At 42.2% G+C, this 21,177-nt stretch overlaps 1 protein-coding gene across 1 annotated transcript in view; it reads right to left on the bottom strand.

Annotated features, from left to right (window-relative positions):
* The window catches only part of LOC107290343 (paralemmin-2), an 86,914-nt gene that overhangs the window by 16,028 nt on the left and 49,709 nt on the right, over window positions 1-21,177 (bottom strand). The window lies entirely within an intron of this gene.

Genomic DNA, 21,177 nt, shown 5'->3' with positions numbered 1-21,177 from the left:
TGCAGATTTTCCTCCAAAATAGGAAGGAAAGGAAGGAAAAAAGGCAGAAAGGGAAAGGAAGATCATTGACACCAGTTACAAACCAAACTGGTTTCCTTTAGAAATAAGAATATTAATAAGAAAATAAGTAAAATAAATTTATTGTAAGTACAATGTAATCTATATTTCATTTCATTTCAACCTGCATTTGAACTATATATGCAATTCCTTTGGATTAATCTATTCTGGTTTGCAGATATTCTTGATAACTACAATAAGTTACCTTTTTATTCTATTTCTCTCCCACATTTACTCTGATATCATTTTATTCCCACGATTATAAGATAAGATAACCTTTATTGTCATTTTTTACTGTGGGCACATTTTCATTAAAAATGAAATTCTGTTGCCTGCTCTCAAAAGTGTACACACACATAACACACATATGGACATGCTATATACATACATATATATATACCTACACCTTACATATCTATATAAATAAAAATGTAAATGTTCGTTTGTTCAAAATCTTAAATCTCCAAAAGTTCTTCACCGATTGCTTTGAAATTTTGACACAACGTTGCATTCGAATACACGCGTGTTTTTATATACCTACTATTATATAGATGTATAGATGTCACACCTGTGACAGGTAAAAACATGCTTTTTTTTGAAAAACAGCGCTATCTGTTGGACATAAAAGCAACACACGCTAGCATTGTGAAATTAAACATATTACAAACGTGCGCTTTCTCTTTTCTTTCTTTTCCATTTAACCAGACTAAGCCACAGCAACGCATGGCCGAGTACAGCTAGTAAATACATATAAATATTAATCACTGTCCATCTTGAATACATAGCAGGAAGAGGAAGCTTGAATGTTCACAAGGTTGATGCTGTATGGAACAAAACTGTGAGTGAATCTGGATGTTCTTTAAAAATATTAAAAATGTTTTCAGATTATATGCATATATTTATAGGTGACTCCTGAAGAATTTTATGCATTATTTGGAAAAATTCAAACCCGATTAAAAATAACATCAGAATTGGCATTCATTGGCAAATATTTAGGCAACTATTGACTATTGATTGAAAGTGAAAACTATCTCAACCTATTATATCCATTTCTCTTGTTACAGTAAAGGTAAAGGTAAGTTTCCCCTGTCCAATTGTACCTGATTCTAGGGGGCGGTGCTCATCTGTGTTTCTTAGTTGAGGGAGCCAGCATTGTCTGAAGACACTTCCTGGGTCATGTGGCCATCATGACTATACACCAAGGCGCATAGAAAGCTGTTACCTTCCCACCAAAGTGGTACCTATTTATCTTCTTGCATTTGCATGTTTTTGAACAGCTAGGTGGGCAGGAATATACAGTACACTATCTATAATTTACTATCATGCATAGACTCTTACCTCTATGGGTTGGGGGAGGAAAAATTCTGATGGGTTCTAAACAATGAGGGTTTTTGTTTATTATGTGCACCATAAATAGGGTAAAGAGGAGCAGCGCGTAGAAATAAATTTCATGGAGTCTGTATCATGTGCTTTTGGCATACGCCAGAAATGTAACACAGAAGGCAGCCCTTTGAGTAGAGGAATTCTGCATCTGCAGTAAAACAGAGTGGCAATTATGAAGCTTGTTTTTGTACATAACCATGGGGAAGCCCTTCTCAGCACAATTAAGTGGGTGGCCATTTAGAGTGAATGTTTGAAATTCGGACAGAAAACACCTTCAGTAAAAATGTGTTGAGTGCTGGCACAGCACATGATTCTTTTGTCATGTCTAGTTTGTTGGTTTTTTTAAAATCTCCTTAATGTTGCGCTCAACTCCTAATGACACAGCAACAGTTTTCTTGGCAGTCAAATGAAACAATGGTTTTGACTTTCCAGACTTGCGAATATAGCCCTGGAATTCCTTTATAGTCTTGCTGAGGTCATAATATCAGTTTAGAATTGTAATATATGAATCGTACTTCAAACCAGACATAACGATACAATCCACAGAGAAAAGAGGTACACGAGTTTGAAATATGTATAATACATGTATTTCACACAGACACTTCTTTTTAAAAACAAAGAGTTAAGAATATGTTTGCCTCATTTCATGGGATGCTGCTCAGCTGTGCTCAATTTCCTGGTGTTTACACACTCCATTAAAAATAGAAATACAGTTGTCTAGGGACACACGACGATTCAGTGATGGGATGTGTAATGCTTTCCTCACTGATCATTTTTAATTCAGTATCATTTCCAATTCTTGCTATTTTTCTTTTAGTAGGATAGTGGCCGGGAGAGAAATTTTGATTACAAATGGACAACAAGAAAGGTGCCAGTAATCATATTATGCCTAATATGCATATCTTCAAAACTAAAGGTAGAGGGCTAACCATGCGTTTTCTAGCTTTTCAAAAAAATTGATCCATAGGTGTAGATTTTCGGTACAGTACTTAGGTTCATAAAAATATGATTGAAACTGAACATTTACAGAAAAATAATTCAAGTATATGAAAACAGAAAGAAGAGTTTTTGATGCTATTCTTTGCTGCAACCTTTTCTTTGCCTACTAGATCCGTATCTATTCCTGCTGTCCTGGAGGAACAGCAAAAGAGACATAAAGGAAGACACCAACAGTATATTCCAAGCCCTTCAAACTATTATTAGAAAAAGCTAGATCCCACTTTAAATGGATGAACTGCAAAGCACAACTCCCTCAGCCTATACAATACAGGATGAGTGCTCATCATAACCAACCATTTTTACTCCAGTTTAAAAATTAACATGGAAAAAATAATAAAACATAATACAGTATATATAAACATATAAAAAAAGATATTTCTCATTGTGAAAATGTCAAGAATGTGCTCTAAGGTGCTAAATTCAGTCAATAATTTGTATTTACATTAGCAATATTTCTGGATCCACCTTCCAAAAACATTAATTTTGTTGTGCAGTATTTTAATATGGTGTCTTAATACAATGTTATATAATCATGTGAGTTTTAGCTATATTAAAGGTGTTTGAAATTTTCTGTTAGCCTTTCTCACAGAGCTATAACTCCTAGGTTCTTTACCAAACAAGGATGATTATAAACGCCCATTCATTTATTTTAACGTTCTGCTCATAAATGTTTCAGCTAGATATGTTATGTCAAGTACATGTAATGAGGCTGAATTTTAAAAAACTTAGATGAATGCAAAAGTGGTATACAGTTTTATTTTTGTGGACTCCTGGATACATCATGACTGTACTGGGCAAGTAAAGAGGACATTAATTAATCAATCTTAGAGAAAGAGCAATGAGAAACATAGACATATTCTTAAGGAAATAGACATATCAATGGCAAATTAAAGCAATGATCTTTCCAGTGCTAATGTATGAGTGGTAAAGTTGGATACTGAGTGAAAGTTAAAAAAAAAAAGAATAATGTATTTGGAGATGGTTATTAAAGTACTATGGTACTCAGTGGTGGGATTCAGCAAGTTCGCATCACTTCGGCAGAACCGGTAGCTAATTTTTTGTTGCCCAGGCCCAGAATGGACTTCTGGAAGCGGCATCCACACAGAGAACCGGTTGTTCACATATTTGAATCTCACCACTGATGGTACTGAAAGAGGAACCGATCATTTAGTTCTGGACTAAACAAAGGCTGACTGTTCCTCTGAGGCAATGATCAACAGGCAAAAATTAATGGGCTTTAGGCATGTGATGAGACTTAAAAACAGAGTAGAAGGGGCGTTGTCTTATCTGAACGCCTTTTCTCAGTACGGAGATGGAGAATTCACCCATGGGTTTTCATTGGATGCCTGCTCTTGAGACCAAGTAGTCAAACTTGACACGCCCCCTCTTGCTGGTCCAGTCTTTAACGAGGGCGAAGTGACTGAAGATGGACGAGGTGTTGGCTCTCAGACCCCTACAATGGCCTATCTGACCTCAAGGGGTGGGTGTGAATTCTCCATCTCCATACTGAGAAAAGGCGTTCAGATACGACAACGCCCCTTCTCCAGTACGGGAGATGGAGAATTCACCCATGGGACATACCAAAGCTCCACAGTCCCAATGGGTGGGAAACAGATAAGTCCTAAATAGAATCTCCAGCAACCACCTGCTGAAGGACCCTTCTTCCAAAGGAAGCATCTGCCGCAGCAAAACGGTCAATCTTGTAATGACGTACAAACGGGGAAGGCGACGACCAAGTCGCAGCCCTACAAATCTCGTCAATGGACGCCTGGGTGGACCATGCCGCAGAGGTCGCAGTGCTGCGAGTGGAATGTGCAGTAATACGCCTAGGAGCCGGCAGGCACCTCCGCAATACAGGCCCTAATCCACCTCCCAATAGTACCAGAGGCCCAAAGAGGCCCGACGGTAGGAAACAAATAGGGCCTCTGACCTACGAAAAGGTTCTGTACGTTTAATATAACGCCACAACGCCCTACGGACGTCTAGCGTGTGCCACTGCCGCTCCAAGTCGTGGGAAGGATCGGGACAAAAATTGGGTAAAGTGACTTCCTGTGACCTGTGGAAAAGTGAATTAACCTTGGGAACAAATGTGGGATCTAGGCGAAGGACCACTCTATCGCTGTGAAAAATACAAAGGTCACTTCTGACCGATAAAGCGGCCAACTCAGATATGCGTCTGGCCGACGTGATTGCTATCAAGAACGCAACCTTGAGAGAGAGGTTCCGCAATGGAACAGTCCTTATTGGCTCGAAAGGAGGCTTTGTAAGAGCCCGAAGTACAAGAGGTAACTCCCAAGATGGATATCTGTGTACCACGGGAGGTCTTGTGTTACAGGCGCCCTTAATAAAGGCCCGAATCCTGGGATGGTGTGCCAGAGGAACTGAATCTGCACAGGTAAGTAATGTGGACAAGGCAGCCACCTGTCTGTGTATGGTCGCAGGGGCGAGGCCTTTATCCAGACCATCTAAAAGATAGTCCACTATCTGAGGGATGGAAAGGCTGCGTATGTCCAGTTGACAACTCCGGCACCAAAGGCAAAAATTCTTCCAGGTAGAATCATAAATGCGATTGGTCGCCGGACGTCGGGAAGCTTGAATCATGGAAATGGCGCGAGCGGAGAATAGTTCTTGGGCCATTATGCAGCGCTCAAGTGCCAAACGGTCAGTTGTAACCATTGGGGTTCCGGATGTTGAAGGGACCCCTGATGCAACGACACCCGGTGAGGGGGAATCTTCCACGGAGGGCGTCTGGAAAGTGTCATCAAATCGGCAAACCACGGCCTCTGAGGCCAATACGGTGCCACCAGGATCACCTCCGCCCGTTCCCGAAGAATCTTGCGGATGGTCGCCGGTATGAGGGGTAGCGGAGGGAAGGCGTAAAGCAGGCCCTGCAGCCATGGACTCCGCAGGGCGTCCGTACCCTCCGCCCCTGGAAGGAGATAGCGGGAATAGTACCTGGGGAGTTGAGCGTTGCTCGATGATGCAAACAGGTCCAGGACCGGTCGCCCGAAACGGTGAGATATTTCGGAGAACAGGTCCAGGTGTAGTCCCCACTCCGAGGGGTCCACTGTGGCTCGACTCAGCAGGTCTGCTTGTTGGTTGTTGACCCCCGAGATGTGCTCAGCTTTGACGGAGGCTAGGTTGAATTCGGCCCAGGAAATCAGGAGCCGTGCCTCGGACATCAAGGACCTGGACCTGGTGCCCCCCTGACGGTTGACATGTGCTTTGGATGCCACGTTGTCCGTGAGGACCAGGACATGACGACTCTTGATAGTATGTCTGAATTGGCGTAGAGCCAGGTGTATGGCCCTGAGCTCCAGCCAATTTATGTTGTGTCTCAAGTCTGTGCGTGACCAGCGGCCTTGCGCAAACTGAGACTGTAGATGGGCCCCCCATCCGAACAGACTGGCGTCCGTAGTGATGGTGATGCGGTCCGGTTCCTTGAAGGGTGACCCCTTGTTTATGGCTCGCGAAAACCACCAGCGGAGCGCTTTGCGAACGTGAACCGGAACTCTGACCTGACGGCTGGATGCACTGGTGTTTGTGCGTTGGAATGGGAGTAGGAACCACTGTAGGTCCCGTAAGTGTAGTCTGGCCCAGGGAACAATGGCTATGCAGGAGACCATCTTTCCTAATAGTTGAGATAGTAGGAGTAACAGGACAGAATGTTCCTTGTACACCCGGCGAGCCAGGTCCCTGATGCTGACCACTCGCTCCTGGGAGAGATAGACCATGCAATTGGAGGTGTCTATCACGGCCCCCAGGTGCAAGAGTCTGGACGCGGGAACCGTCTGGCTTTTTTGAAAATTGACCGAGAAGCCATGTAGTTGAAGTACCTGGATGGTGTGACTCACATCCCTCTGAGCCGCCTGGAAGGAAGACGCCTGAATCAGGATGTCGTCCAGGTAGCACTGTACGCGAATGGGAAACTTCCTCAACTGTGCTGCCAGGACGGCCAGGATTTTTGTGAATACCCTGGGTGCCGACGAAAGACCGAAGGGGAGGGCCCTGTACTGAAAGTGTTTGCCCTTGTAACAAAACCTCAGGAACCGGCGGTGAGCTGGATGAATGGGGATGTGAAGGTAAGCCTCTGTGAGGTCTATTGATGCTAAAAAATCCCCCTGTCTGATCCCTCCTAGTATGGACTGGAGGGATTGCATCTTGAACTTTTTGTAAGTGATGTAATGGTTGAGATGCTTGAGGTCCAGAATAGCTCTCCACCCCCCTGAGGTCTTGGGCACTACAAAAAGGATTGAATAAAACCCTTGCCCCCTGTGGTCTGTTGGAACCGGTTCTATTGCCTGAATTTCTAAAAGATGGTGGATGGCCTCCTGCATAAGTTCCCGTTTCTGTGGATTTCTGGAAACGGAACAAAGAATGAGTCGTTCCGGGGGTGTGGCTAGAAACTCCAGGGACAGGCCATGCTGGATGGATTGTAGCACCCAATTGTCCGTGAAGGAAAGTTCCCACTGGTGGAAGAAGTGAGCTAGCCGCCCCCCGATGGGAAGGGGCATGTGTGAGTCATTTGAACTTCCTAAATGGGCGTCCTGCCCCGCGAAATGGCCGTTTGCTTTGTCCCTGCTGTCTAGGTCTAAACCCGGTCCTGTCGTAAGGACGGTCGTATGGCCTCTCTCTGGGAGTATAAGAGCGGGCAGTCTGGGTGGCAGAGACCCCTGCTGTCTGCCGAAAGGACTGCCTACGAAAGTAGGGGGTGGGGCGTTTGTCAGACTTCTTATGTATATGAGCCATGACTTTGCGCTTATCTTTGTTCTCTACCAGATAAGGGGCAAGTGATTCCCCTAATAAATTATTGCCCAGGTAAGGTGCGGACGCAAGACTCCATTTGAGCCTGGTATCAGCCTGCCAATGCTTCAGCCATAACATCCTTCTGGCCGTGATGTTAGAAGCCAAGGATCTGGAGGCAAAAACAGCAGACTGAAGAGAGGCGTCCGCAGCGTACTCAGTGGCCGCCACCATTTTGCTCAGATCCTGATGAGTACGTAAGTCTTCAGCAGGGACCCTGGCTTGGAGCTGACGCAGCCAAAGAAGGGTGGTTCTGATAAAAAAGGATGTGCAGCTGGCCGTTTTAATAGCCCAGGCCGCTGATTGATGTGTCTTTCTGAATGTATGCTCCCATTTTTTATCGTCCGCTTTAAGCGCCTGTGTCAAGTCCCCAGCAACCGCCGTTTGAGATACCAAAGGGGTCCAAGCCTCGTCTACCTTAGGGACCTCCAGCGCATCACTGAGATCAGTGGAGGTGTTGAATAACTTTCTGTCAGTCCCACTAACAGAAGGAATTGAGGCCGGGGAAGCCCATGGCTTCTTAATCCCTTTAAGGAATATAGAAGGGCATGGAACATGGTGTTCGGTAGCCACTGTCTCAAAGAAAATAGGGTGAGGGTCGGTATCTGAGGCAACTTGCGGTTGAGGGAATTGGTCTGGCCCTATGTTTGCGGTTGCTGTAGCCTTACGAAGAATTGACAGGAAATGAGCCGGATTAAAGAGACCCCCCGAGGTGGAAGGTTCTGGGGGAAGTTCCTCATCTTCCGAAAGCAGAAGATCTGGTTGCTCCCCACCTTGAGGGGAAGAGTAACCACTCACCGAAGAGTGTGCGGGAGACATAGGCTCCTGAATCATGGGAAAATCTGCAGGAATCTCGTAAGGGGGCATAGCCGAGGTGGAAGCCCCCTAATCAGGTGATTGAGAGGAGCGCCGGGCTAAGGCTCTATCCACCACCTTGGAGAGCAAAGCCTCAAGGCGCCCGTCGGAAAAGATGTCAGCCAAGTCCATCCCCCTGGGACCTGTAGCCGTGGGCGTAACTGTGGACTCTGAAACTGTCCCTGGAGGAATTGTGGAGTGTTGAACCACAGAGGGGGGAGAACCTATGTTCACCGGGGTTCCCGAAACAGACCATACGCCCTGGACAGAAGTAGATGGTCCTAAGGGCAGATCAATTTCTGTATCCTCCAGCTGCCTTGACTCAAGCCCGGCTTGCCTCTGCACTCTGGAGAACTCCTTCTCCAGAGCCTGGTGCCTACGGCTGGCTTGCTTCTCCACCAGCTTAGAAGGCTTCTTAAGCGTGTGTTTAGTTTTGGCTTTTGCCTTGCCTGCCGTCCCCTGTCCAGAGGATGTATTGCAGCCGTGACTGGAGGATGGAGTGGATTGAGGCACTGAAGAGCCTTCCATCCCAGTGGAGCAGTCTCAGACAGGCTGAGGTGACGCTCTGGCAGGCAAGTAGCTGGCGGAAGCGGAATTGGAACAAACACAGAGGCTGTTCCCCTGACCACCTGACCCAAATTTCAAGTTTCTCTCTGGGCAATGGTCACGGTCCTTGAGTTAGGCACCGAAGGCACAGTTGGAACCACCCCCTGGGCTCCGCCCCGGAGGCCTTAGGTGGTCAGGCAATATGCACCAGTAAAGAAAAAATTCCCAATGAGGGATCAGAGGACTTGAAAGGAAATTAGGTTCTGGTAAGGAGTCAAATTTAATTGGAGGCTACCCGACTTGTATATCTATTGTAAGTCAATGTAGATATTAATAGATACACGTTAGATGTAACCTGAATGAGGGCAGCTAGTGTGATCCATTTGGGCCTAAAGAAGGCTGCCACGTGGCTTTCAAAATGGCGGCCGCCAATTATTGATCAATTAAATAATGACCTGGGGAGATCAGAAATCGACCCAATTCAGTATCTGGAATCTGAATTTATGCACCAAAGCCAGAGACCTTAAAATTTAAGATAGGCCTTTGAGCTCCTTGCCCCTAACTTCGGCCTTGAAATGGAGGCCGCAATTCGAATATCTTAATAAAAACGGCTCCGCGGACTCAAAAAAAGTTTCTGGATGGCCGGATCGATCGCCAGAGCCACGCTGGGTATTAATACTAAATTTCCCCCCTTGCGATCCTGTTCTCGATCGCCAGAGAGAAAAGACCTAAAATTGCTTCGTTGCCTTTTTCGGCAACCAAAATGGCGGCCGCAATCGCTTTAAACGGCCTAAAAAGAGTCCGGAGGGTTGAAAATGCTCCAAACGCAGCCCACAGGCTGCAGGAGCAATGGGTATGCCTGGGAGGGAAGGACAGCCGTTCGTCCTGAAATAATTATTAGGGAGCTTCCCCCCCCCCCAGATCCCTGGGGAGAGAAATAAAAGGATCGTGAAAGGATCGTAAAAGGTTTCCCCCCCCACTCCCTTACCTCCCTCAAGGGTGGAATTTAAGCTAGCACTGATCCCAGTACTAAGAAATTTAAAAGGGGGAAATCAAATTGGTAGCTAGGATTTTAAAAGGGATTTTTAAGGGAAAAGGAGAATTCACCAAAGGCTTTCTAACCTGCTATTGACTGAGAGCCAAACCTGACACGTCGTCAAGAGCTGAGACCAAGTTAAAGACTGGGCCAGCAAGAGGGGGCGTGTCAAGTTTGACTACTTGATCTCAAGAGCAGGCATCCAATGAAAACCCATGGGTGAATTCTCCATCTCCCGTACTGGAGAAAAAAACAGTATATTTTGCAACGTTCAGAGAAGCAGAAGGGTAAACTAGGTAAACAGATGAGATCAAAGAATTATTGGAAAGTCACTGAAAGCTGTTGCAGATGAGAATAATTAGTATCTATCCATGGGCAAATCTAATTATCTGTAATGGTTGCATTTTTGGCACTCGACAACCCACCCTGCATTTATGGCCGTTTACAGCACCCCACAGGTACGTGGCCGCAATTTTGTTAGTAATCAGCATTTACTTCTGGATTCGCTTAACCACTGCCTCAAAAAATGTCATAAAATCAGGTTGATCATGTGATGACCTACTTAATGACCATCATAACTTATGACTGTAGGCTCAGTGCATCCTGTATATGTCTCAATTCATCCTGTACAAGGACAGGATGACCTGTACCTAACCCAGCATGAACACCGGCCTAGCAGCATCTTTTTTCTCTTGGGTCCACATGACATTACTTTCATCTCATTCTCAAGTGATAGTTCAGACTTCTTAAAGTCATCCTTAGATGTTCTGGTGTTAAAGTAACATTTCTTCCCTTAGGCAGACAAGATGTAGTAGTTTTGCCATGAATCCTCTTTAGAAGTAGTTTTGCCATGATCCTCTTTAGAAATCACTTGGTGAGGGCTGCACTTAGTTGTTTGCCTAAGGCAGGGGAAGGCAACCTTGGCTCTTTTATGACTCATGGACTTCAACTCCCAGAATTCCTGAGCCAGCATGGCTGGCTCAGGAATTTTGGGAGTTGAAGTCCACGAGTCATAAAAGAGCCAAGGTTGCCTACCCCTGGCCTGAGGATTTGAAATACTGGCTTCTTTAAGCTGGTGTGCCTAGGCCCCCTCCCCCTGTTGCATGGGCACCATCTTCCAGGGCCATTTTTACTCTTAGTAGTGGAAAAAATTGTTGTTTTTTTTAATCAGGCTCTTTCCCTATACCTGTCTGGTCTCCAAGCAATTCCTAACATGGAGACCGGGATCGGCCTGAAGAGCAGCTGCTCAGTGGGGGCAGCTGGAGAGGACTGCATGGAGAAGTGGAAGAGAGGCAGTTCACTCTCTGTTGCTTCATGGCACAACTGCCAAAGCCTTTTCCACTATAATTCAGGCTGCTTTTGAATGCTGATTTAGTATTCTTCCAACATAAACCCAAGTGCAAAAGGAACAAACTATCAGCTCTGGTTTGGCACAAGTGTTTTACGCCAGCGTGTTCAAAGGGTTCTTGATAATCAGCTAATATTAGTATAGCATTTCAGTAACGCTATTCTGGAATAGTAATAAACTTCTGTCGAATCAGAGCCCAAAGCCAGCTTATATCACTTGAGCTCCTGCTGAAACTGATCTTCCACCCTCAGCTCTACCTTAATGATTGAGGATTTCTGCCTGGCTGGTGACATTTAGGGGGAAGGAAGGGGAGAAGCAAAGCTGGAGAATACACAAATCCTGGCTTTAATGTGCCCTCTATATAAGTACAAATCTATTTGCCATCATTATGCCAACAACAGAATAGAAATGGCCAGCAGGACAACAAATTTCATGCTGTTATAATTTGAGGCTATCTTAAGAACTAGCGGAAAGTACTCATTTAACCATGAGGCAGAGGTTTCATTTTGGTTCTGCCGTAATTCTGAGAATTTTCTTGGATACAGATTGTATCGTTTTCAAGTTATTCACTCCTAAAAATACCTTCATAGGCTGAGACTGCAATCTTAACTATATTTGCTTCCACTACTAATGTTATTTTAGTCTGGCTGTCCATTTGATTTAATGTTTTGGCTGCTTTTGCTTTTATTTTTTAGTTTTGTATATTGCCCAGAGTCCATTGGAGTTGGGTGGCTAATAATTATAAACAAAAAAAACAAACAAAAAAACAATACCACAAAGCATTGGTCACCAAGTTATTACATTACATTACTACATCAACGAACCCAATAACAAACTGGAAAAGTGCAGTTTTGGATCAAGCATTAAAATATGTAAGCTGTGGGTTATAGCTGGCTTTCAAAATGTAATCTAGAAGTGACTCAGAGTGAGTTTCGAGGTGGATGCAAAATCTTGATAAGATTAAAAAGAGCATGGCCATTTTTATTCCTTTGCAGGGGAAATGTACAAACAGCTCAATCATGACTTTGACACTTTAAATTCCGCCCCCCATGGGAGAAATAGTTGAACCACCTATGTTGAAATGTTGAGCAAGAATTGGTAGACATCTTGACACATCATAGGCAAGACTATAGCTGAATCTTGATGGGAACTATTATCATTAAGGGATATCTCAATGGGATGACTTGTTCAAATGCAATTGTTATTTAGTAAGCACATAAATAAACTGTCCTTAGAATAGGGCAGCGGTTCTCAACCTATGGGTCGCGACCCCATTTGGGGTCGATCGACCATTTCACGGGGGTCGCCAAGCAAGGCTGTCCGCCATTTTTCCCCCTTTTCCGGCGGGTGCCTTACCTCCCTTGAGCTGGGCCAGCTGGTGGTCGGCCTGCTCCGTCTCTGCCGCTTGCCAGCTACGCCTCGGCCGGCGCAGGGGGCGGAACCACGCATGCACGGCGCTCCCGGGCAGGGAAAGTCCTCGACTTACAACCGGTTTAGTCCTCGACTTACGACCGGTTTAGTCCTCGACTTACAACCGGTTGGGGATTGCGGCATTAAAAAGGTTGAGAACCACTGGAATAGGGTATCTCAACCTTGGCAACTTAAAGGCATGTGGACTACAACTCCCAGAATTCCTTTTTATATTGGGCCAGTTTGGCTCAGAAACTGACAGAAAACAGAAGAGGGGAGCTTCCTGGCCTTTAAAAAGGCTGGCTCTATGGGGAGTGCTAGAAAATGCATTTGCTTGAAGTAAAGAAGAAATGTGATGCCGTCCTCTTATCTTTTCTCTTGCTTTAGAAAAAATGCTATAAGTACCATCTTTTCTTTTCATTCAAATAAGCTTGCAGAAGGCTGTTATCCCAGGGCCTTCTGCAGAGTGAAACTGATTCTTAGGGTTTTTTTTTAAATAGTATTTGATTTTGCAGAATCTGGGAAACTCCCAAATAGGCTCTTATTACATTATGCCTGCTTGATGCTTGATGCTTTTTTCCTCCCCACAAGAGAAAACCAAATTTTTGCCAAGGGGAGAAGCAGACACAGAGAGATAGAGCAATGCATTAGTGTACTTTTGAGAGAGTGCTAGTCTGGGGTTGCAAAGAAGGTGAAGTTAAACAGGAAAAAAGGCAAAGCCTTCCAGCTGTGTGTCGCTGGTTCTGTCTCCAAAACCATATGCCTTACATATTTTCATACTTCTGCCAATAAGGGATTTTGTGTACCCATTCTTTTTAGTGTTTATTTTTATTCTTGGATTATTTATCTGACTGTGATTTAAACATTCTTTTCTTCTTTTTCTTTGCTCCCATCTGGATTTGTTATCTCTGCCAGCCTTGCTCTTTTTCTTTTTCTTTTGCTTTGTTTTCTAGTTTTACATCTTTTTAATAATTTATAAACCATCCATAGTTTATAAAGGGGGCATATCAATTATTATTATTATGATGGTTGGCCGTACAGTCAGCCAGATGTTTAGGCTGGATTTGGCTTTTTTGTCCTCCTATCCAGCAAAGGAATGGCAGATGTTTGATGGTGTTAAAGGTTATCATCACAGGATGTAAGCTGTTTCAAGTAAAGCTGCTTTTTACAATTGACTGATGGTGATTGTATTAATGTCAATGATGTTCAAGTTGTGCTCCAGATGTTTTGGAATTGCATCCAAAGTGCCTGTTATTATTGGCATTACCTTTGCCTTCTTTTGCCACTTCTAGTTTCAGATCTTTGCATTTTGTGATTTTCTCTAGTTCTTTCTCTTCTATTCTGCTGTCTCCAAGTTGTAAAAACAGCCATTATCCAGAGTTTTGGAGAGTTTCTTATCAATAGTTGTTAGGTTTCGGGTGTTGTGTAGCAGAAGCTTGTATGTTTGAATTCTAAAGTCAACAATCTCTTGTTGAGAACATCAGCATCTTTCCATGACTATACTGAAGGATGTTCTTTTCAGCTTTCCCACAGTTAATTATTTTTCATTATGTGTATTCAGAATTCCATCTGACCTTTATTTCATAGATCAATGGCCAAAGAAATGAGGTCCCTGGGCATTAATGCCTAGAAATAAAGCATCACTCGTGTCAGGAACTGCTGGATCAACTTCTCTGACTGCTCCAAGTGGTGAACCGCTTGGGGACAGCTTCTCCGGGAAAAATCTTTTTCCATCATAGCTCAAGGTAGACAATAACATCATTTCCTGTTACAGTAATCTACAGTAATCCTGAACAGGACTAAATCTATTCAAGTTATTATTGGGTACCCTCTCTGCTGGGTGGTCCTTTTTATATATATTTTGTTTTTCCTTCAAAATTAAAGTATATTTTTATTAACCGCTAGGGATATTGTTCAATAAGCATTCAAAGTTACAACAGCCTTGGAAAATTATTGAATGCCATCGTTCTGAGGCTAGAAAACTTTCTAATTAAATCTTCCTAGGCTAAAAAGGCTAGTCAATGCTATTGTGGAGAAGGAGCATTCTGATAATTGTGAAAATGGAGCCTGTTGGCAAGATGCTGTGAGGTGATCTTGGCAGGAAGGCTGTGCCTCACATTGCCTGGGTGTACCTGTAGCTCCTGATAAAGGCAAAGATAAGTGGACCCAAGCATGGTGGGATAGAGAGAGGGTCTTTTCCATGGTGTTCTGCTTAACAACCCACACGATTGCTTAATGACCACAACTGGGAGAGCTGAGACTGAGGTAGTTCAGGAAAGTGATCACGGGTGTGTCTCATTAAACATATGCTTTGCTCAATAAGCGCAATCATAAGTTGAGGACTACTTGTATCTCTGAAGAGCCTCCTGCTTTATTTGTCGTTCCCAAACTCTTCTCTTCTCTTGGAAATTCATCTCTTTTTCATCTTTCTCTCTCTTTCTATTACCTTAATGTTGCAACTTATCTATCTGTTATTATTCCCTGCCTTTCCTTGCTCTAAATATACAATATGTTTACCTTTTTCAGGGAAGATATTATTGCATTTACAAATATTCAAAGATCATGCATAAAATGAAAAATGGCAACTAACTAGAACACAATGTAATTTATGTAATACATTATGTATGGGGCATGACTTTTGGGACATTCTGTATATCAGTAGTTCTCAACCTTTTCTTCACCGTGGAACCCCCTTTAAATACCTTTTGTGTCCACAGACCATGGCCATGGACCACCAAGACTTAAGATTTAAATCATAATATTTCTTCAAGACTTCGCGGGCCCCCTGTGATGACATTGCCGCCCCCTCCCGGGGTTCGCGGACCACAGGTTGAGAAACACTACTGCATATTTATAAATTTGCCACTTTGACCACTTGAAGTTTTTGTAAGGCTAGGATTCAGAGCTTCCCTCAAACCTGTATTTCACCCACCTCCTGTCTCACATGAGATCCTTTTATCTGAGGTCCTGTCCCTCCAAAACACAGGAAGCTGCTGCCCTGCGCCAGTTTGATTGTCAATTCTAACACCAAATTATTCCAGTATAGTCCTCAGTTAATAGTCCTCAGTTAATCCTCAGGATAGTCCTCAGTTAATCACCAGTCATTCAGTGACCATTACAAGTTATGTTGGCAAGGAACCTATGTCTGGTTCTTGATGTTGTGGCCATAAAGTCGTAATTAGTAATCCAGACCCTAATCTTGACTTTTGTTTCTTTCCTGCCTATAAGCTGGTTACTGGCTTGGCTGAAATGATTGCCTATAGCACAAGCCTGATAGTTACTAATTCAAAATATTCTCTTATGTACTAAGAACACTTTGCAACATGGCAGAAAATATACTGAAGCCAACAGTATGTGAAGTACCATAATACATACTGTAGATAGATGGATCAGAATAGTAGATAAATAGAGATCTATTGATTTTAAAGAGAGAATTCCCAATTGCAATGCATTTACTCAAGTCAATTGCAAAATCCAACCCTTCCCTTATAGGCACTTTCAAAGATTTTCCTAATCTGTTTTGTTAACTTATGCTCCAGTATAACATGGAGTTTCAGTAAACAACTTTTTCTCTGTCCTTGTGGCCCAACCCTATCCTCAAGAACAGGTTTAAAAATATAAACAGTCTGGGTATAAATATTATTCTTCCTGAAAAGTACCTATTGTGTACAATAACAGACTATAAATAATGCAGTTCTGTACCCAGAGCCCCAATATTGTCTGTCGATTTAACTACAGCGGCTTCTATGATACTGAATTAATATACACATAGGAAATAGTATCATTTTTGATGGGTATCAACATGTTCAGGACATTTTGTGGCCCCGCCCAGGGATGTAGCTAGTTTATTTACAAAATCGCTATCATGATGGGTCCAACTACTCAGCAAACACTAATTTACTGAAAGACCACCCATGAATTTTTCTACTGCATCGGAGTGGTCTCTACTGTTCTTTTCATCTGCAGTAGACATAGTTCCAAACAAATCACAGTCAGCCATCATTTGTAAGGTCCAAGATCTTTCTTAGCGTTTGCAGCAATAGAAACAATACAGAGGTAAATATGCTTCTAAACTGGGAATCACATAGTATACATGCAGGTAAGGTTTGATGGATTGAAATTGGATTGCTCCAATTTCACGTCAGGTCTGACAAAGATCATGGACTTGATAGGAAATATTCAACTATAACCCATAAATTTTGAGATCATGAAAATTTAAGGAGCTGTGGTAGGTTTCAGTATAAAGTCAATAAGGTCAATAATCAAATACATCCATCTTTAAAAGTTTCCCTTGGATTCTACAATCACAATAAAGCCATATATGTGTGCTTCTCTGAGTTTGTTAAGTCACTTAAGCACATGCTGACATATACAACAACGATCAACGGAATGCAAATAATGCCAAAAATGGTAGAATATGCAGCCCATCCTATGTGCGCTTATTCTGAAGTAAGTTACACTATTCAATAGGATATACTTCCAAGTCCATATGGTTATACTAGTAGTCCTAATATAAAGAGTTTTGATGTAATTTTTTTTATATATTGATCAACTTTTGAGCCAAAAAATACCAACACTTGGGGAAATAACATAAAACAATCCAAAGCAATACATAACACAAATTGAACATGGTGAGATATATCTTAGAAGAAAATTAAACTTATTACATAATGCAACACAGAAATTCTAGGGAGTTCTCAGAGTAGCATTCAAAATAGAACTGGAAGATACTTTCTTACAGATGCCTATATAATAGGTGGTACATTCTAATAAGCTATGAGAGGAGCAAAGGTACAATGAAAAATATAAATGCTAGCTGCTGGAATGACGTTTTTACTGGTCAAACAAGAAAATATAATGCCCACTCAGAAACACGTGGCAAACTGCAATTAGAGATGTAAACAGGGAGGGGAACAAATGTCAAGACAAGGGTGGATTTCTCTCCATCACATGATGTTTAAAACCATCAGTTTTAGATGACAAAGTACAGTCTGAAGTATCAACAGCAATATCCTGTCTCTTTTCCGCCAGCTTGATTTTTTTCCCCTTAAGCATTTCTGTTTGTACAAGCAGGGATTTTTTTTTTATTACAAAGATAGCATGTGAAAAATTCTCTGTAATGAAAAAAAACATTTCAGCCCCATGGAACAACATTTCAAGGCTTTTCCAAGTGCTCTTGTCCCTTGCAAATCAAGCCAATCAGGAAGCTCCTTGATTTGTGGATTGTGTGCTCCATGGATTGTTTCCACCCTTCAGAGTTTCCTGCCATTGTTTTCATGATTTTTTCTCAAGTGGGAATGATTTACCAGATCTGGTGAGTTGCCGCCCTTACCTTTTCTCTAAGGAGAATTTGGGTGAAGCGAAACTGAAAAAACTCTTAGCTTCTGGTTTGATCTGGCTTTATGCTACAGTTCTGACAAAATAGATTAGCAATCTTAAATGAATCTCATAAGCATCCAAGATGTTAGTTTCTGCAGTCCAAAGGTGAAATGAAAGCGATTGTTAAAAAGATGAATTTACCACCTTATCAGTAGAAACTGCTTTTGATTTTTATTTACAGAGCTGTAGCATAGGACTTCAATTCTGAATTGATACAAGCTGTTCTGCCTTGTATTCTTTCTGCTCCAACTTTTTGCTAGCTTAAAATGGATCTTGGGAGCTATACTTCTGATAAATGCAAAATTAATGATGCATCATTAATGATAAAAGTTATTCCAAACAAAAAGAAATGTAAAAGACTAGCCCTGATTGTTTAAAACTCTGAATCAGTTACACGTTAGGTCTTGGGGGCATGTAGGCCTTCAAGTATTAATGAATGAATACAATTTTTCATGGGAAAGAATCTTAGAAGTTATACATCAATAACAACTTAAGGGCCAAAGTTTCTTCAGCTTTGCTACACAAGGATAATATTGTAAACATTTATTTCCTGTGATCCCAATAAAGAGAAAGTCCAATCAGGAGAAGTCTAAAACTCACTAAAATGCTAACATATATACAGTGCTTTTTTTCTAAAAAAAAAATAAAAAAAAAAGGTGGCGGAACTCACACACGTCATACAACCCGCCTTGCCTACCCTATAAGGTTCCATCCAAAAAAGGTGCCAGAACTCCGTTCTGGGCGTTCTATGAGAAAAAAAAGCCCTGCATATGTCTATCTCTTCCATTTGCGACAACTTGTTCATTTTAGTCCTACTTTGGGTGCATCAAATCCCACATTCTTGTGTTCCATCACCATGCGATAACAAAGCAAAGGAATGGCACAAAATAAATTACAGGTAGGATCCATCCAAATTCACTTGTATGTAAATTGCAATAGAATCAATATGAAAAGTTAATCATAATTAATCAAACTTGCACTACTTTCAAAGGGATCTAAATTCAACTTATATGAGTTTAAAATTAGATCTGTTATATTGAGCTTCATCTAAAACTGAATAATTAATTATGATCTGAATTTTCAAATTCTAGATTGCAATTAGTCCTAGTTAGCATTAAACATTATTCATATATATTTGCATTCTTTGACCAAGTGACAAAATTAGTGGATCAGAGGAATGCTGTGGATATAATTTACTTGGACTTCAGTAAGGCATTTGACAAAGTAGATCACAACCTACTACTTGATAAGATAGAAAAATGCGGGTTAGACAGCATCACCACCAGATGGATCCGTAGCTGGCTGACCGGCCATACTCAGCTTGTGGTCCTCAATGGAACCACATCTACATGGAGGGAAGTGTGTAGTGAGGTGCCCCAGGGTTCTGTTCTGGGCCCAGTGCTCTTCAACATCTTCATCAATGATTTGGACGAGGGGATAGATGGGGAACTCATCAAATTTGCAGACGACACTAAGCTGGCAGGAATAACCAACACTCCAGAAGACAGGCTTAGGATACAGGAGGATCTGGACAGACTTGAACACTGGGCGCTATCTAACAAAATGAAATTCAATGGTGAAAAAAGTAAGGTTCTACATTTAGGCAAGAAAAACCAAATGTACAAGTATAGTATAGGGCAGTGGTGGCGAACCTATGGCACGGGTGCCAGAGGCGGCACTCAGAGCCCTCTCTGTGGGCACGCGCGCTGTCACCCCAGTCCTAGGCCTTCAGCTGGGTTTTATAAAACCTTTTCGCTTTAGGCTCCGCTGCCATGTGCAAAAAAAAAAAAAAAAAGGTACAATCAGTCAATTTCAACTTCTCGCGGGGAAAAAAAGATCTTGCAAAGTTGGAATTGATTGATTGAACTTTTTAGTCCCACCCAGTCTGCTGTTACCATCACAGCCACGCCCACCCAATTGGCCATACCCAGCCAATGGGCCACACCTACCTGGCACTCGACAATGCATAAGTGGGTTTTGGGTTGCAGTTTGGGCACTCGGTCTCTTAAAAGTTTGCCATCACTGGTATAGGGGGTACCTTGCTCAATAGTAGTAACTGTGAGAGGGATCTCGGAGTCCTAGTGGACAATCATTTAAATATGAGCCAGCAGTGTGCTGCAGCTGCTAAAAAAGCCAACACAGTGCTAGGCTGCATTAACAGAGGGATAGAATCAAGATCACGTGAAGTATTAATACCACTCTACAATGCCTTGGTAAGGCCACACTTGGAATACTGCATCCAGTTTTGGTCACCACGATGTAAAAAAGATGTTGAGACTCTAGAAAGAGTACAGAGAAGAGCAACAAAGATGATTAGGGGACTGGNACAACAACGATCAACGGAATGCAAATAATGCCAAAAATGGTAGAATATGCAGCCCATCCTATGTGCGCTTATTCTGAAGTAAGTTACACTATTCAATAGGATATACTTCCAAGTCCATATGGTTATACTAGTAGTCCTAATATAAAGAGTTTTGATGTAATTTTTTTTATATATTGATCAACTTTTGAGCCAAAAAATATCAACACTTGGGGAAATAACATAAAACAATCCAAAGCAATACATAACACAAATTGAACATGGTGAGATATATCTTAGAAGAAAATTAAACTTATTACATAATGCAACACAGAAATTCTAGGGAGTTCTCAGAGTAGCATTCAAAATAGAACTGGAAGATACTTTCTTACAGATGCCTATATAATAGGTGGTACATTCTAATAAGCTATGAGAGGAGCAAAAGTACAATGAAAAATATAAATACTAGCTGCTGGAATGAAGTTTTTACTGGTCAAACAAGAAAATATAATGCCCACTCAGAAACACGTGGCAAACTGCAATTAGAGATGTAAACAGGGAGGGGAACAAATGTCAAGACAAGGGTGGATTTCTCTCCATCACATGATGTTTAAAACCATCCGTTTTAGATGACAAAGTACAGTCTGAAGTATCAACAGCAATATCCTGTCTCTTTTCCGCCAGCTTGATTTTTTTCCCCTTAAGCATTTCTGTTTGTACAAGCAGGGATTTTTTTTTTTGTTACAAAGATAGCATGTGAAAAATTCTCTGTAATGAAAAAAAACATTTCAGCCCCATGGAACAACATTTCAAGGCTTTTCCAAGTGCTCTTGTCCCTTGCAAATCAAGCCAATCAGGAAGCTCCTTGATTTGTGGATTGTGTGCTCCATGGATTGTTTCCACCCTTCAGAGTTTCCTGCCATTGTTTTCATGATTTTTTCTCAAGTGGGAATGATTTACCAGATCTGGTGAGTTGCCGCCCTTACCTTTTCTAAGGAGAATTTGGGTGAAGCGAAACTGAAAAAAACTCTTAGCTTCTGGTTTGATCTGGCTTTATGC

The sequence above is a fragment of the Protobothrops mucrosquamatus genome, unplaced genomic scaffold (assembly GCF_001527695.2).
Source record: "Protobothrops mucrosquamatus isolate PMUCROS unplaced genomic scaffold, P.Mucros_1.0 scaffold874, whole genome shotgun sequence".
Taxonomy (NCBI): Eukaryota; Metazoa; Chordata; class Lepidosauria; order Squamata; family Viperidae; genus Protobothrops; species Protobothrops mucrosquamatus.
This window is presented reverse-complemented; position numbering and strand designations above follow the sequence as displayed.